Genomic DNA, 15960 nt, shown 5'->3' on the forward strand with positions numbered 1-15960 from the left:
ATGTCCTGCACACTGACCCCTTTAAAAAGTGCCCGAGAAGCTGCCATGCTTCGAGTAGAGTGGGCGCGAACCTCCGACAGAGGGGGCAAGCCCATACACTCATACGCCCAGTTGATTGCGTCAGTAAGCCAATGGGAAAATCTCTGTGCCGTAACAGGTTTTCCCTTAGCAGCAGCACCATAACAGACAAACAGCTGATCTGCTTGTCGAATAGGCTGCGAACGTCGTACGTATATCGACAGAGCACGCACTGGGCAAAGTTTATGCAGCATAGCATCCTCCTCATCGTCATGAGGAGGGGGCTTGAAAGCCACCAGGTCCAATACCCGTGAGCGGAAGGACCTGGTGATTACCTTCGGGGTAAACGCAGGGTTCGGTCTCAGCACGACTCTGTCAGATCCTGAAAAGGAGAGACAGTCCGGGTGCACAGACAAGGCGCATAAATCGCTTACTCGCTTAGCAGAAACTAGCGCAGTAAGCAGCGCTACCTTAAGGGACAAAGCTCTCCACTCAACGCTCTCCAGCGGTTCGAAAGGAGGGCTGCACAAGGCTTTTAGTACCACCGTTAAGTCCCACTGCGGAACACGGGGTGGGGCCACGGGTTTCAGACGCCGGACGCCCTGGATAAAACGCTTTACCAGGGGGTGGGCAGCCACCGTAGAGCCACTATAGCCAGTATGGCACGCAGAAATTGCGAAGACATACCCCCTTAACGTGGACAAAGATAACCCCTTATCAAGTAGGCTCTGCACAAAGTTGAGCACTACGGATACAGGGCACACCAGGGGGTCCTGAGAGCGTTCGAGACACCAAGTCTCGAAGGCCTCCCATCTGCCTTTATAAGCCATTGTAGTTGAGATAGCGCAAGCATGCTGTATAGTATTTACAGCTGCCTCGCTCAATCCCATGTTCACGAGCCTGCTCCTAACAGGGGCCAAGCCGTGAGGCGCAGCCTGCTTGGGTGGGGATGAAAAATGGTCCCCGCCCCCTGAGACAGGAGGTCCCGGCGCTGGGGAAGTCGCCACGGGACGTCGGTCAGCAGCAGGGCTACATCGGCCATCCACTGTTTGTGCGGCCAATCTGGCGCGATCAAAATCAGGGGTTTCCTCTCCTCTCTCGCTTTGGCTAGTACCTGCGGTACCAGACCAAAGGGAGGGAAGGCATAAAGGAGGCCCTTGGGCCAGCAATGGGCTAGTGCGTCCACTCCCAGTGGGGGCGAGCCGGTTGCTGTCATCGCAAACCATAATGGGCAATGCGCATTCTGTCGGGAGGCGAATAAATCCACTCTCGCTTTCCCAAAGCGTGACCACACCTCCGCTACCACGAGTGGGTGAAGACACCACTCTAGGGGGGAGGGACCGCCCCGAGACAAGAGGTCTGCGCCGCAGTTCAGCTGCCCCGGGACGTAGAGCGCCCGTAAGGAGCGAACTCGCGGGTATGCCCAAGTCCAGATCCTCACCGCCAGCCGGTGTAGATGTGGACATTTGGTGCCGCCCTGTCGGTTTACGTAAGCGACTGTCGCTTTGTTGTCGCTTCTGATTAGAACGTGTCTGCCCCGAAGAAGGGGTTCGAAACGTTGTAATGCAAGCCATACTGCTGTGATCTCCAGCACATTGATATGAGGCAGAGGAGGGTTCCACAACCCGCTCGCCATCATTCCATTGCAGACCGCCCCCCACCCCTTGGTGGAGGCGTCTGTGTATACAGGGACATGAGTGGAGATAGCGCCCATTGGCACACCGACACTCAGCATTCGCCCATCTCGCCAGTGCGAGAGTGCTCTCACAACCGACTGCGGAATGCGAAACAGCTTTGCGCGGTCTCTCATTGGATCGAAATGCATTCGCTTGAGCCAGAGTTGCACCGGTCTCATGCGTAGCAATCCCAACGGAACCACGGCGATTGCTGCCGCCATTAAACCCAACAGGCGCATAATCGTGATTCCACTGATGCAGCGACCTGGGAGAAATCGGCAAGCGTGGCCTCTCAGGGAAGCAATTCTCTCCTGAGAGAGACGCGCCGTCATTGACAATGAGTTCAGCCGGAGCCCTAGGTACTGAACACACTGGCTCGGGGTGAAAACACTCTTGTCGCGGTTGATGGTGAAACCCAATCCTTCGATGTGGGTTATCAGCATCTCTGTGTGTTTCGCAGCCAACTCCCTGGAAGGGGCTAACACAAGCCAGTCGTCCAGATACGTTAAAACACGTATGCCCTGTTGTCGCAACGGGGCGATAGCAGCCCGCGCCACCATTTCGAAGGTGCGGGGTGCCAGGGACAGACCGAATGGGAGTTTGGTAAATTCGTACGCTCTTCCCAGAAAAGCGAAACGAAGGTACTGCCAATGGCGCTGCACAATGTTCACATGGAAGTAAGCGTCTTTTAAATCTACGAGCGTGAACCAGTCCCCTTGGCTGATTGAGCTCATTACGCGCTTGTGCGTTAGCATCTGAAAACGTCGTTTCACCAAATGACGGTTCAGAGCTCGCAGGTCCAGTATTGGTCTCACACCGCCGTCTTTCTTTGGAACGAGGAAATAAAGGGAATAAAACCCTCGCATTTCGTCGTGTTTGGGGACTAGGCGGATCGCGCTTTTTGCCAAGAGAGTCTCTATCTCTTGGGAAAGTGCGCTGTTTAGATGCAGGGGCATATTCGTTTCCCTTACTCCTACAAAAGGAGGAGGGGGGACAGCGAACTGTAACGCGTAGCCCGCTCTGATTACAGTACTGAGCCATGGCGTCAGCATGCACTTCCGAGTCCAAGCACAAAGGTTGAACGCGGACCTGGTTGAAAGCAGTGCAGACTGTACCACGGGCTTCTGAATCTGCAGAAGCCCGGCTCTTAAGTGGGGGCGGGGTCGAATTCGAGCCAGCGACCTGGTGCTTATCTGTGATAGGCCGACGTAGAGTCCTGGCCGGCTTCGATTCTGAGCCGGCGAGGACTCCAATACTGCCTGAATGTCGGGGAAAAAGGCCCCTTTTGACTGAGAAATCACCATGCGCTGATGCCAGCTTTGAGGCAGAGGGCAAGGGAAATGTTTGTGTAACAATAGGGGGAGTGTGCTTCGTGACTGTAAGGGCGAAACTCGCTCCCGAGTAGGCGCTAGTAAAGTCAGTGATACAGGAGGGGTGTCCGGTCCACTCGACCGGATCGCCTCTATGACACTCTCCCGCGGAGATTCAGGAACGCTTCTGGGCTTTCGATTGAGGCGGGTGAGCCCTGGGTGCAGCAGGGTTGAACGGCTTCGTCCAAGCCTTGCCGCTAGCAACAGTGGTAGCGTCTCTACGGCCACCGGGCTGCTCCTCAATTGAGCGCCGGGCTGACGACACAGGAGTGCGGCGAGTCTTAGACCACGAACGGCGATCCTGGCGTCTTGCATCTGAAGCAAGAGGCAGGTGCTTCTGCAGAGTGGGTCTCTCCTCATCCAGTCGCTTAAACCTCGCTATCGCTTCGGTCACCGCTGGACCGAAGAGACCGTCGAGAGAGACTGGGGCATCGAGGAGGGGGACCTTGTCCGCTTCAGGGAGTGCCGAGTTCGCTAGCCATAAGTGCCGGAGAGAGGCTACACTCCAGCCCATAATCCGTCCAAAATCCTGTGCCAACCCCTGGGTGAGGTGCAGGATTGCGCCCGCGTTCTTCCTCAGCTCGGCAGAAACATCATCTGCGAGGGAGGAAGTAAGGGACTCGATCAAGTTCGTCTGTGCTATCGCTAGGATAGCAAGATTGTTTGTTGCATCGGCGCCTTGGGAACTGCAGATAAACGAACGTTCAGACAAGGCAGCTGATATCTGCCCAGACCGAGTGGGAAGGTTAGGCTTCCTTGCGCTCCACCTTGCTGTGGGGGCGAGGAGATGAGTAGCCAAGGAATCTTCGAGTCGCGGAACCCCCTCCGTCTGAAGCTTTTGTCGGCCTGACACCACCGTGAAAGGCGAAAAAGACACTACCGGGGCTTTCGTAGAGAAAGGCTTATCCCAGGTTAGCTGCACGTAGTGCTGCACAGACGGGCAGACGGGGGTCGGTTGCACACCGTGCCTCGGTGTGTCGCGCCTGTACACTGGAGCCACCAGCTGGTTTACAGGCGCTGCAGGAGGAGGGGGCCAGGGGAGCTCCGCTCTGGTCGCAGCCGCTTTCATCACGACCGGAAAGTCTTTCAACAGGGAGGGGTGGTGCTCCAACTCACCCGTCGCCGTTGGGATAGCGACAGAGCCGGAAGGCTCCAAACTGTCGTCTGGAAGCATCTCCTGGTCACTAGAGTGGAGAAGGAGGTCGTCGTCCTCGTCCCCAGAGCTGTTAGCGAGGGTCAGGAGCGCCTCTTCCAGATGGGCCGTGTCAGACGGAACCCTGCCATCGCGCAGGTTCGGTCTGTCCTCCTGAGAGTGCATGGCAAAAGGCTCCGGGAAGTCAGCCCAACTGGCGTCTTCGCGGTGCATGCTTGCCCGGCGCAGTAGCTCCTGCGCCCCGAGTGCAGCGCAGGCGGTGCAGGTCACCTTAGTTAAGGCCGCGAGAGCATGGGTCTCGCCGAGACACATAACGCAAGCAGTGTGAGGGTCCGTACCCTCCAGGGCTGCGTCGCACCCTTGGCACCGCTTCATGGCGAATCTTCGAGCTCGACGTCGTCTAGCGAGGGCCTTTGAGTCGGGAAAAAAAGCTCCTTCCTCACAGCGGCGCGTTTCTGCTCGCAGACGAAGAACTTCAGCGTGGTAGAAACGTAAGTCTCCAGCTAGGTTGCTAACCTTGCGCTGAAAATTTGAGAAGAAAGAATGACGGCCTGCGATGTCGCTTATATAGCCACCGTATGCAAATTCGGTCGCTAAAGCGCATCTTTGCCCTGATTGGCCATCAAGATGGCGTTGCGTAGATCGTTTTCAGTCTCGAGATTGGATAAAATCCAATTCCCATAGAGCTTAAAGTGAAGCTAATAAAGAAATAGAACTGCCTCTCTGGGAGGCAAACTCGTATCATCTAATACCTCTTTCACACTAAAGCAATGAATGAGGAACCTGTGTTTGCCATTGCTGTGAATGAGGAAACCTGTGTCATTTGACCTGGGAGCACAACTCCAGTCATGACCTGAAATTTATGCCGGGGCAACATGGCTGGGCTTTGGCATGAAAGGGGGGACATGGGTTGGCCTACTATACTCAGTAAAGTTTAGTTGATCTTGACTTGACCCTAGGTTTTGTGTATGAAAGGGGGCTTCAGTGTTCCTCTGGTTTCCAGATAATTGGCTGCTTGGTTCAATGATTGTCCTTCATGGAGCTGTAAGTGCCAAAGTTTCTCCTGGTCCTGCAGGCACTATCCGTGGTTCTGAATTTCCCTGCTGTAACAAGGCAACAACAGAAGGCACTTGATTGGTTTAAATTTCTGTATTGCGTTGGCACCTCCTAAAAACAGATGCATTTAAAAAAAATAAAAACAAATTTAAAAAAACCTACTGCCTTACCCCAAATTGTTTGCCATCAAGTACTGATTCTGACACAAGGTTGATGGGCAAGGACAAAAAAGTTATTGCAGAGCATGTTGTTCCTAGTAGACCTACCTTGCTGTAACAGTATGTGAGATTGTTGTTCCAACAATTTTAGCTTTTAAATCACCTTGGGATAGGTTAGGTTTACTTACTGGGAGAGTAAACCTAACCTAACCCAACTCACCCTGAAAAATCACTTATAGTTGACGTTGTTAATCCCTTTAATGAATTTTAAAGCCTCCATGAAATCCCCCCTGAGCTTAAAAAGATAAAGCATCTTGAGTGTATCCTCATAACTCTTATCTTTTATACATGGAATCAATCTAGTTGCGCTTAGTAGAGTGGAATAAAGGAGTTACCAGGGAGTACTAGAATAGTTACCAGGGAGGACTAGAGGAATTACTTGGAGTACAAGAGGAGTTATGAGAGATGACTCAAGGAGTTGCCAGACAGGACAAGAGGAGTTACCAGAGAGGACAAAGCCTACTCTGGATCCTTCCATCATCCAGAACTACCACCCGGTATCTCTTCTTCCTTTTCTATCTAAAACAATAGAACAAGCCGCTTCTAATCAACTTTCTTATTTCTTTTCTAACAACAACCTGCTTGACCCCCATCAGTCTGGCTTCAGATCTGGCCACTCAACAGAGATCGCGCTCCTCTCCGTCAGTGAATCACTCCATGCCGCACAAGCAGCCTCCCTCTCCTCTGCCCTCATTCTTCTAGATCTCTCTGCTGCCTTCGACACTGTGGATCACTCCATCCTCCTGTCCTCCCTGTCAGCAACGGGGATCTGTGGAAAGCCCTGGACTGGATTGAGTCCTACCTCACTGGTCGCTCCTTCCAGGTTGCCTGGGCTGGTACATTATCAACACTTTGGCCCCTTGCCACAGGAGTTCCCCAGGGCTCAGCCCTAGGCCTGCTTCTTTCCTCTCTTTACACTCATTCCCTTGGCCCTGTGATCATTGCACATGGGCTATCCTACCACTGCTATGCGGATGATACCCAGTTCTTCATCTCATTCCCACCATCTGATACACAGGTTTCAGCCCGTATCTCTGCTTGCCTGAGTGACATCCAGAGCTGGATGGACAACCACCATCTAAAGCTCAACCCAGGTAAGACTGAAATGATATTCATCCCTGCCATTACCTCTCCCCATCTGGATCTCTCCATTTCCCTCGGGGATACCACACTCACCCCATCACCCAGTGCAAGGAACCTCGGCGTGGTGATGGACAGCAGACTGTCCCTCTCCGAGAACATTGTGGCGGTGACCCGGTCATGCAGGTTCTTCCTATACAACATACAGAGAATCCGCCCCTTTCTCACCCCCTACTCCACCCAGGTCCTGGTCCAAGCGATGGTTTTGTCCCGCCTGGACTACTGCAATTCCCTCTTGGCTGGCCTCCCAGCATCCGCCATCAGACCCCTCCAACTTATCCAGAATACAGCAGCTCATCTGGTCTTCAACCTTCCCAAACACTCACATGTCACCCCCCTGCGTACTTCCCTCCACTGGCTGCTTGACATGGCTCGTATCAAATTAAACATGGCTCGCATTGGTGCTAGCCTTCCAAGCAGTTAAGGGGCCTGCCCAAGCTTACCTCCAAAAAATCATCATTACTAGAGAGGACTAGAGGAGTTACCAGGGAGTACTAGAGGAGATACCAGGGAGGACGAGAGGAGGTACCAGGGTGTACTATAAGAGTTACCAGGGACTGCATGTTTCCAGTTTCTAAATTACAGAGTAAAACTAGGCTCTGCTGTGTTTTACATGCCCCACATTTCTTATGTAGACTTTCATAGCACAGGCAGATATTCACACTATGATGTCACAGCTCCACTGTAACCTTGATCCAGAAGAGAATAACATTCCCACAATGGTAAGAACATGTACACTGTACCACTGTGTTGAATGGAAGAAGCCCCACGGCAGTGGAATGACCTTCCAGTGGATGTCAGAACAGCACAGTCTCTGACCACTTTCAAGCGCAGACTGAAGGCTCATCTCTTCACTCTGCACCTTTGCCTCCCTACCTCACTGCCATGATTAGCCTTGTGCATGCTATAGATTGTACTGCCACATATATATAGTTAAATATAGTATTGTTGTCATGTTATGCTAGTTGGTAAATGTATTTATTCTTCAAGGGTTCAAGTTGTATCTATGAGGTCATGCTACGACTCAGAACCGTACTTTCCTCTTGGGTCCTCATAGCACTTGTCCCTGTGTTCGATTTGCACTTTGTTGTATGTCGCTCTGGATAAGAGCGTCTGCTAAATGCCTCTAATGTAATTTTCTTGCGTCAAGAGAACCAATTAAAATAGATTCCATTGTGTCATGAACAGTGAAAAAAAATATGAAAAAAATTGTTATTATGCACAATGTATCCAATGTTGGAAAATATTGTGCAGATTTCTTTTCTTCTTGATATTTCAACAATGAAAACTGGAAATGACTTCTGGAAGATATTCCTATCATGGTAAGCATAGTAGTGCTCAGGCTGTAATTTTAAATGAAATGGCTAAGGACATACCATGATTAGAAAGCTTGCAAACTGTCCATGAAATATTTCTGTCAGCCCTCCGATCTGATCTCAGATAAATGGTTTCGTTTTGAGTCAATGGCCCAAGAGTCAGACCAAACCACAAAGATAGCTGCCAGCCCAGCATTCTGCCAGCCAGCAGCCTCTCAGAGCCCTATCGCTCAGGAGCTCTCAAAGGGTACGTGTTTATAAACAGGAAACAAAAACATTTCCCGCCCATAATTAATACTGAAAGTACCTAAACACTTAATTTCAGCATTTTTCAGTTAAGGGGTGTATATTCCAATCCTTTTTTTCATGGCATGCAATTTATCGCACGATGATGCTCGACATGGCAAGCCTTACACTTTATATCAACAATCTCAAAGTTGCACAAAAGCTAAAAAAGCATGTTGAAATCAGTATCATCAGGCCAAAATGGCATGTAACATTTTTAGATTGTAATGTCTAAATCATCATCATGTGACATATTTAAATAATATCATACCTATGCCGTTGCTCCCTACTGGTGAAACTCCAAAGTGCACACATTTTAAAAGAGGCTCATGATGGCCTTGCAGTACACTATTAGGCAAATAAGAATCCTTAAAACATATGAATGATGATGAATATAGAATACAGAATAGAAATGTGAAAGGCTCTCTTTAATTATAGAGAGCAATACTTGTATGTATGCTCTATATTTGGAAACTTTTTTTACTTCGAAAAAAAATGGCACTGTTTTCATGCCTCTCTTTTCAGGTCTGAGGTGTGAGGGGGGAGTGCCAGTGTGGTTTCAGTGCTGAGAGAGGGAGGTGTGAACACAGCTCTGTGCTGCAGGTCAGTCTTCCTGTGTAGCTCTGGTCTGAGTAAAGCTGAATATATAAGGCTGTGGGTGGAAAATAACTGAACCTCCCTTGTCAGCACAACAGAAGAGTCTTAAACGGACAAAGGCATTGTACTACTAATGAAAAAGAGAGCTGTGTGTAAAAGCTTGCAACAACAAAAGGCAGCACAATGATTCTTTCAAGTTAGATTTTGTCTCCAGAAAAGGCATAATAATGTACTGTGTATATTTTTGGGATTTTCCAAAAAGAACATGAATTGAATTATGGCTATGAGAATGGAGAAACAGCACAAGGACTGAGGAGAATGGGCTCGCCCATTATCCTTCCAGTCCTTGGATCCTTCCAAGGAAAGAACATTTCTGATTGGTGGTAGTTCCAGAATCTCTGAAACAGCTGCCCACCTGGGGTTTTCAAGTGCTACAGTCTCTATAGTTTAGAGAGAATAGTACAATAAAAAAAACATTCAGTAAATGGCAGTTCTGTGGGTGAAAGTGCCTTGTTAATGAGAGAGGTCAGATGAGAATCAGCAGATGGGATGAAGAAGGTGGGCTCCAGCAGCAGAAGATCATGCCGGGTTCTACTCCGATCAGCAAAGAACAGGAAGATGAGGCTACATTGGGCACGTGATCACCAAACCTGGATGATTAATCATTGTAAATTGTTGCCTTGAACATGCAACTGCTGGAACATTCAGATGGTGGTGTAAAACCCCACGCTAACCCAACAACGGAATTTAGCGAGGGCTGAAGGTATCAGCGTGCTCGTCCTTCTGGTGTTGCTGAAAGAATACGAATAGGGTTAAAAATTAGTGGCCCCTATGCGGAGAGTCTAGATCAGCCAATAAATAAACCATGATACAAAGACAGGAGTACCACTCTGCGTGAGACGTTATGTGCACGTCTCACGAACTGACTAGCTATCTGTAGTCATCACAGAGGTCGCAGGAATAGCTACTCTTGGGTATATCTGTTTACAGCCTAGGGACCCAAGCAGACCAACCTAGCTACGGCTGTGCTCGACATGAATGAAATACCACGCGGAGGCGAGGGATTTACCATCGTAGGTCTACGGGTGCTATACGCCGTGATACATTAAGCGTAAATATTCATCCTCCCTAGACCAGTTCGAGGGGGTAAACCAAGCATTCCCTGTAGAACATTGAGTGTCAGTAAGCGAAACCAAACAGATCAAGTTTTAACAATTTATTTTACCAGGCAGGTTACATACACGTAATTACATACTAGTTCCAAATCAAAAAACATTACAACGGAAAGCAAATTACGGAGTCTTAAAAATCATACCTGGTAATAAAAGCTACATACGGGAGTCTGGCTACAGACACCCTGTACGTAGAAATTACGTGCACTGTGTGCACGGGAGGCTGATTGCATTCTCCCAGATTGCTTAGTTTACTGTCCTTAAATCCAAAATCTGGCCTTTGATGTTAACCCTAAAAGTGGGTCACCCATCTGTAATTTGGAGCCACGCCTCCCCAGGAAACGCAGAGGGGTTGAGGCACATGGCTTTCACTGGGGCAGAGCTCCACATAGTTTCTCCTGGTTGGTTATGATGTCCAGGGTTTGCTGTTGCAGAAATAAAACCATTGCACCAGTCGCACTGAAACAATCAGAATAATACCAAACATGAATATTATCTAAACTGACTTTGTCATGAAACATCCAGTGCTGTACACATCATTTAGTGACTGAGTAAAGAGGGAGAGAGCAATAAAGGGTGGTTCAGGAGAAGGTCAGGGCCTAACAGGCCGTGCCCTCTGAAACCTTCCCGTGCCGTAAAGGATGTTGCCCCGTCGTAACGAGTTTTACGGCTGGAGGCCTGAGTCTTCCCCCACAGTCTCCTGCCTATAAGGGTGCAGAGATAGTGGGGGTTAATGGTGCATGCTCCTGGGTTAAATTAGTTTACAGCCACATTTTGCCACAATACCAGAGGAAGCCAGCAAGCTGACCAGCCCTGAGTGACAATGCCAGATATTAATAATTTAATACTCTTACAGTGGGCTAAGCATTTTGCGAAAACAGCATGAATCCATAGATCCATCATGCATTGTGTCAATGCTGCAGGCTGATGTTGGTGGTGGAGTAATGGTGTGGGGAATATTGGGCCCCTTAAAAACAATTGAGCAGCATTTGAATGCCACAGCCTGCCTCATATTGTTACTGACCATGTGCATCCCTTTATCCCTATGTTAGATCTGCACTTTGTTGTACGTCACCCTGGATAAGCATGTCTGCTAAATGCCTGTAATGTAATACAATGTAATGTAATGTAAGATGTAGCAACATTGAGCACACATTTAACATACAATATCAAGCCAGACAGGCACATGAGAAAATTTATGAGAAACACAGCAGAATATAGGAACAAACACAGATCCACAAGGCTTTTAGTTGAATTATTTATTCTAAAAGGCAAATCCCATGATTTTGTGCATATACAGCCACATATTACAATGCCAATGAGAAATGTTTGATAAACTGTGATCAGTCTTGTGATGAAGATTAATTTTGATGGAAAGCTTCACTCGTGGTCTTTAAATCTCACACCTGAATAAACTGTTTCTCTCTCCTCTTCCCTCTTCTTCCTCCTCACTTTGGGTTTCTTGGTGGTCAAAGTCAAAGCAGCGTAATTCATCGCTTCATCTTGATGCTAAAAGGAAACACACATATGATTACAGCTCATGTGATTACAGTATATTCACCGGAGAAATGGTCTATTTTAGGTTTTGATGTAGTCCCTGTTTGAGTAAAATAAAAAGGAAACCACTAAAATTCATTACAAAATAATTCATGCAGCAATTTTTCAAATGAGAAATGATGATGATGAGTATTATTAATATTATTATCCTTTTGTAAATGTTAGGCTGTGTAAATGTGTGCAAATGGGGTCAATATTTCTCAATATTACTCTAATCAAGTCAAAATTTAGTTGAGTTCATTTAACAGTCCATATTACTGTGCAGAGCTCCCCAAGGCAAATGTTGGACACAGGAATATCATACAGCCTGACCCTACTGTGTTAGCCCCTTGTAATACAATGCAGTATGCACTACAAACAGTTCATGGGCATGCAGTTGTACACTGTTTAAGTATGTATGCAGCTTACGTTCTGATCTTAGCTTGGCCTTCTGAAACGGTAGATGATGACACATATCATCACAGTGCCAAAAAGAACCCCGGTCCTCAGGATGGACAGCCAGGAAAGGATGGTCACAACTTCTGGGTAACCTGCCAGCCATTATTTCAGAAAATGAGGGCAGCAAATAAGGATTTGTATTGAGATTGCATTGTAACTAGAACTGTTACACATGAAACAGTATGTGAAATTTAGTATGACTAAAAAGTAAATGTACAAAAACAATGTTTCACGATGTGACTGTATTGTTCCTAATAATCCATGCATATGCATATTTTGAAGTAGGATTACTGTAAATACTGTATACTGTATATAAATACTGTATATTTAAAGTTTACCCTCAATGTCCAGCTTGGTCCCGTTCCCAAACAGGATCTCCCCACAGGTGGCCACAGCACAGTAGTAAGTCCCAGCATCAGAGAGGCTGAGGTTCCTCTTGGGGAAGTTGTAGACACAGCTCTGTGTGGGAGACACAGTCCCAGAGCTCCTCTGGCACTCATCACTCCTGTGTCCATGGGTGCGAATGATTCCTGGAGGGGACTCTCCTGAGCCCGGTCTGAACCAGTGCACACTGTGTTCTCCTGCACAGGTCTCAGTGTGTACTGTACACTGCAGAGTCACAGAGTCTCCTGGCTGCACTGACTCAGACTCGGGCTGCTGCAGCACTACTGTCCTGCTCTGGGACTCTGGCCCTGTCAAAAGTTAGCACTCATTACAATCAATACAGAATTGTCCTTTGGATTCCACTGTGAAAGGTTTACCTATAAATGCAGTCTGGCTTTGTATTATTGTACATTATACAGAGAGCTGAAGATGACTCCACTGATTATAATATACAGTGCAGCATGTTTTGCACATATGTGTGATTCAGATGCAGTTTGTGCACTAGAAATGATCATGTCTAAAAGCAATGTTATGTTAAAACGAGTATTGATTAACTCAACAACATGTATTTTTTAAATCAATGTTTTCCACCAAAGCAGAAACAGTTAATATCTCTAAGACATACTGACAAAAACATACTGCAGACAATGAAACAAAAACACAATATATATATATATATTATATCAGTGCTATTGAGAGAAGCAGGTTTGAATCCTTTTTGTTTTAATTAAAATAATCAAAAAGCTGTGACATTTTCTGAAACTTATTAGTGGTATAAATATGTCACAAAGTAAGAGTATTATAGCCATCATGATGTACTGTATCGAATAGCAGATCTGCTTTTGACTAAAGAGTTCAGAGGGGTCATACTGTAAATATCAGTTTTATGGTCAGGGACTCATCTAAATGGTAAATGGTTGGCCTTTATATAGCGCCTTTATCCAAAGCACTGTACAATTGATGCTTCTCATTCACCCATTCAAACACACACTCACACACCAACAGCGATTGGCTGCCATGCAAGGCACCGACCAGCTCGTCAGGAGAATTTGGGGGTTAGGTGCCTTGCTCAGGGACACTTCGACACAGCCCGGGTGGGGGATCGAACCGGCAAGCCATGACACCCCTCAAGATGCCCCACAAATATAAAGTTGTGCATCAAGTTTGAGGACAATTTTTGTTTTTGTTTGATAAATTGAATCAATAAACACTTTCCTGTGCCAAAAAAAGAAGCATTCCGATAGCTTAAATTTACAGTGTAGAATGATAAATTTCAAGTTAGGCTATGGAAAAAGAAAATATGTTTCATACTTACCCATCACCATTAAAGTAGTTCCTTCTCCAAAGCTGATCTCATTGTAGCGTATAATAGTGCAGTAGTATGTTGCTGAATCTGATGGCTCTACTTGTGAGACAGTCAGGTTAAAGCTTCCCTTTGCTTTCTTAGCTCTGAGACGTGCACTGTTTTTAAACTCATCAGAGTGCATTCTCATTACTACAGGCTGAGGCTTCTGTCCAAGCGGTTGCTTAAACCAGTTGACTTTAGGCACTCCCTCATCCAGATAGGAACACGGAAGAGTCACGGTTTCTCCAAGTTTAGCTGTCACCAGTGCGTTGGGCTGAACTACATTACCACCTGGAATCCAAAAGAAAGCAATCTTTCAACTTATAAAACATATAAAACAAAGCAGAAAACCCTATCAATCGCTGTGTACATACCTCTATACACTACTTTAAATTATTGTAAAGAATTAGACACTTACACACTTTGCTGAAAAACACAAGAATAACACAGAGGGATGCCATCACTAGTTCCGTAACCCTCTTCACACCTTCTGTCCTTGAGTCTCTCCTCTGGTTGAGACTCTGCTTGTACCCTGCACAGTACTGTAAAACTCTAAACTATAGGAAGGAGGACTTTCCAGTAGGTCACATGTCAGGGGAAGTTTTTTTTGCTGTTCAAACAGGTAGAAGTTCACTCTCAGTGCTACAAAAGAAAACGTTATTCCATGTTGATTGTATGTACGATTTACGTACTGGAACCAAATGGAACTCTTCATGAAGTTTGAAAACATTTTATATTGAGAATATAAAATGATCCCTAATTAGACATAAGCCTGTGTGTGTGTGTGTGTGTGTGTGTATGTGTGTGTGTGAGTGTGTGTGTATGTAAATATATGTGTGTGCATGTTTGTGTGTGTCTTTGTGTGTGTATGTGTGTGTGTGCACGTTTGTGCATGTGTGTGTGTGTGTGTGTGTGTGCGTCTGTGCATGTTTGTGCATGTGTGTGTGTATGTGCACGTTTGTGCATGTGTGTGTGTGTGTGTGTGTGTGTGCACGTTTGTGCGTGTGTGTGTATGTCATGTAGCACTATGGACATGTGGCACAGATGAGGCAAGAGGTAGTGCGGTTGTAGTGGAAAAACATTTTTTTATTTAATTTTACAACAAAGGTAAAAAGTGGAAACAGTTGTGGTACAAAGGTATACAGAGAGGTGTGCTGCATGGTGGAAGCAGAGCCAGCGTGCTGTCATGCCCATGAGTCTGTTAGGCTTCTCTGTCTGTGAGGGGGAGGCAAGTTCTGAAACTGCCTCTCTGGGAGGCAAACTGGTATTATCTCATACCTCTTTCACACTAAAGCAATGAATGAGGAACCTGTGTTTGCCATTGCTGTGAATCTTGACTTGACCGTAGGGTTTGTGTATGAAAGGGGGCTTCAGTGTTCCTCTGGTTTCCAGATAATTGGCTGCTTGGTTTAATGATTGTCCCTCATGGAGCTGTAAGTGCCAAAGTTTCTCCTGGTCCTGCAGGCACTATCCGTGGTTCTGAATTTCCCTGCTGTGACAAGGCAACAAGAGAAGGCACTTGATTGGTTTAAATTTCTGTATTGCGTTGGCACCTCCTAAAAACAGATCCATTTAAAAAAAAAAAAAAAAAAATTTAAAAAAACCTACTGCCTTACCCCAAATTGTTTGCCATCAAGTACTGATTCTGACACAAGGTTGATGGCCAAGGACAAAAAAGTTATTACAGAGCATGTTGTTCCTAGTAGACCTACCTTGCTGTAACAGTATGTGAGATTGTCCAGGCTATTTCATTTCATATCCTGCGACAGTTGGCCAGGGGTGAATTTTTTAGCATTTCTGAATTAGAGTTCCAACAATTTTAGCTTTTAAATCACCTTGGGATAGGTTAGGTTTACTTCCTGGGAGAGTAAACCTAACCTAACCCAACTCACCCTGAAAAATCACTTATAGTTGACGTTGTTAATCCCTTTAATGAATTTTAAAGCCTCCATGAAATCCCCCCTGAGCTTAAAAAGATAAAGCATCTTATCTTTTATACATGGAATCAATCTAGTTGCGCTTAGTAGAGTGGAATAAAGGAGTTACCAGGGAGTATTAGAATAGTTACCAGGGAGGACTAGAGGAATTACTTGGAGTACAAGAGGAGTTATGAGAGATGACTCAAGGAGTTGCCAGACAGGACAAGAGGAGTTACCAGAGAGGACAAAGCCTACTCTGGATCCTTCCATCATCCAGAACTACCACCCGGTATCTCTTCTTCCTTTTCTATCTAAA

Source organism: Conger conger, chromosome 3 (genome assembly GCF_963514075.1).
Source record: "Conger conger chromosome 3, fConCon1.1, whole genome shotgun sequence".
NCBI lineage: Eukaryota > Metazoa > Chordata > Actinopteri > Anguilliformes > Congridae > Conger > Conger conger.